This window comes from Etheostoma spectabile, chromosome 13 (assembly GCF_008692095.1).
Source record: "Etheostoma spectabile isolate EspeVRDwgs_2016 chromosome 13, UIUC_Espe_1.0, whole genome shotgun sequence".
Classification (NCBI taxonomy): domain Eukaryota; kingdom Metazoa; phylum Chordata; class Actinopteri; order Perciformes; family Percidae; genus Etheostoma; species Etheostoma spectabile.
This window is the reverse complement of record NC_045745.1, coordinates 21,614,115-21,616,494: the sequence shown is the minus strand read 5'-3', so window position 1 is coordinate 21,616,494 and position 2,380 is coordinate 21,614,115. Positions and strand designations below refer to the sequence as shown.

General features: G+C 40.4%; 1 protein-coding gene across 1 annotated transcript in view; it reads left to right on the top strand.

The window, feature by feature from the left end:
- LOC116700221 (replication protein A 70 kDa DNA-binding subunit) overlaps nucleotides 1-2,380 on the top strand; it is a 61,040-nt gene that overhangs the window by 58,243 nt on the left and 417 nt on the right. The gene's annotated exons all lie outside the window — the stretch shown is intronic.

Genomic DNA, 2,380 nt, shown 5'->3' with positions numbered 1-2,380 from the left:
TGACAAATGTGCGTCACTTTGTAACACGTTATAATGCTGCTTCGATCAGTGACACACCTTCTGTTTAGTGTGTGTTTGTAAGATACACAGAGGTAAGGAAGGAGTGAGAAACATAGCAGCTACTGCATTTGCAGTCACAGGAATAATTACAGTATTGGAGCGATTCCACAAGCCTGTATTTGTACACAAGACATCCGTCAACTATAAAGTTAATCTATTTTCAGAAAATGTTGAACCCCCAACTTGTAATCCCAAAAAAAGGATTTGAATAATATTTTAATTTGATCACTACCTGGTGCATGAGTTGGAAGTTGTAAAGCATTTGGACATTTTTGGATAGTTCAGTGCTGATGCTCCACTTAACTGATTATGAAGTCACTGAGTTCCAGGTGATACTCAGAGCAGTTGAGTTATTCATGTTCCGAGTGACAATTGATCTTATAGGGTTGAGTATGCTGTTAGAATAAGTGTTAGGGCTGCAATAAAAAGTGGATCCAGGTGAAATGTTTTCAGAGTTTAAAGGGAACCAGTTATTGTAATAATCAAGCACATTTGCCAGCATTTGCTGTGTAGCATTACCAAGGTTTGTTTGTCTGTAAATATATGTACACTGATATAAACTAACCTATAATGTTTGGTTTAAAGCATTTAGACATTTAGACATATGGATGCTTAGTCCTGCCTTTCCTTTTTTGTGTGCATGTTTAACACTTTCACAATACATATCTCACACATCCACACCTTTGTTGCTCATTTCACACCCTGTTGTTTATTTTGTGTTAATGGTGCTCTAAGCGATGTCACACGTGTTTCAGGCTACAACATTTGTTGTCACATACAGCAAACAACTCCTCATTATCAACGAGCTGCCTGTCTCCAGAACACTGTACAAAAGGTGGTTTCTGTAGACAGCCCAGGGTCTACAAGCAGCGACAAAAAACTGTGCCAACCTGCACCACGAAGCATACACAAACAGTGTTTTAGCGTTCCAGCTAATAACTGAAAAGAAGGATTTGGGGGTGGGGGGGTTTGTTCTCTGAAGCACAGAAGGGAGAGGGAGATGACGGGAGGAGGAGGGAGGGTCGAGCTACTCTTGTTTTGTTTGAAAATGCTTCAAATGTCAACAAGAAGTAACGTCCCCCAACATCGCTTAGAGCACCTTTAACTTTAGTTTCCATAAATGTCTTTCTTGTGTGGACTCTCTCCTTGTGACACTTTATTATCCAAAAAAGGAAATTCACTGGGTCAGGGTTGCAAACAAATGCACATAGGCAATACAAAACACAGAGTAGTGTCAGATATGAACAAATTTTATTTAATAAGCAGTGACACATGAACAGTATTTTGTGTGATTTGATTCCAGATATGTGGTGCATCGAAACTGAATGGCGCTTCTCCATGTTTAGTTTTGACTTTAAGGACAGTATAAGTAGACCTGTCCCAACACGATCTGAGCGGTCTGGACTGTTCATAATGTAGCAGCAGGTCAGCAATGTATTTTAAAATGTACAAGGGAAGCCGGTATTCAGATTTCCTCTTTCTTTGCTTCAGTGAGGACTTTAACAGTAGCTTTCTGAATCTGATTGATGTTTAAGAGAAACCTGTAAAGCATTTTCTAAACCCTGCGGAGACATATGTTCTTTATTCTTGATAAATTCTTAGGGTAATAAAAGGCATGTATTTGTCTTCATGTGGATTCCAACAGAGCCACAGTAAAGTTGCAATTATGTCACATTAAACCTGATATATAGGCTACAGTTGTGTAACTCTCACACACAAACCTTGTACACATCGAGGTTTCCCTTATATGAGAGATGCTTGATTTATTGTTCCACTAGAGCACTTCTCTCCCAGAATGCAGAGTTACTTGTGGTTTCTAGAGTCTCTAAAAGTAAAATGGGATCCAGAGCCGTCAGCTCTCAGGCTCCTCTCCTGTGGAACCAGCTCCTAGTCTGGGTTCAAGGGGCAGACGCCATCATCACATTTAAGAGTAAACATTAAAACTCTCCTCTTTGATAAAGCTTATAGTTATGGAGTTGCAGTGTTCCCCTAGACCGGCGGGGGAGGGTGTATTGTTGCAGACACAGTACCCCTTCTCTTCTCTGTTTCTCTTCATAGTCGTCATATTCTTATAGAACTGGCTCAGGTTATTATGCTTTTATAGTTTTAGACTGCCGGAGGGATTTCCTTTGACACACTGAGCTCCTCTCTTCTACTCTTAAAGGTCCCAAGGCATGACAATTTCAATTTATGAGTTTTTTTAATCAATATGAGTCCCCCCAGCCTGCTTATGGTCCGTCAGTGGCTAGAAAGGTTGAGAGGTATAAACCAAGCCCTGGGTATCCCGCTCTGCCTTTTGAGAAAATGAAAGCTCAGATGG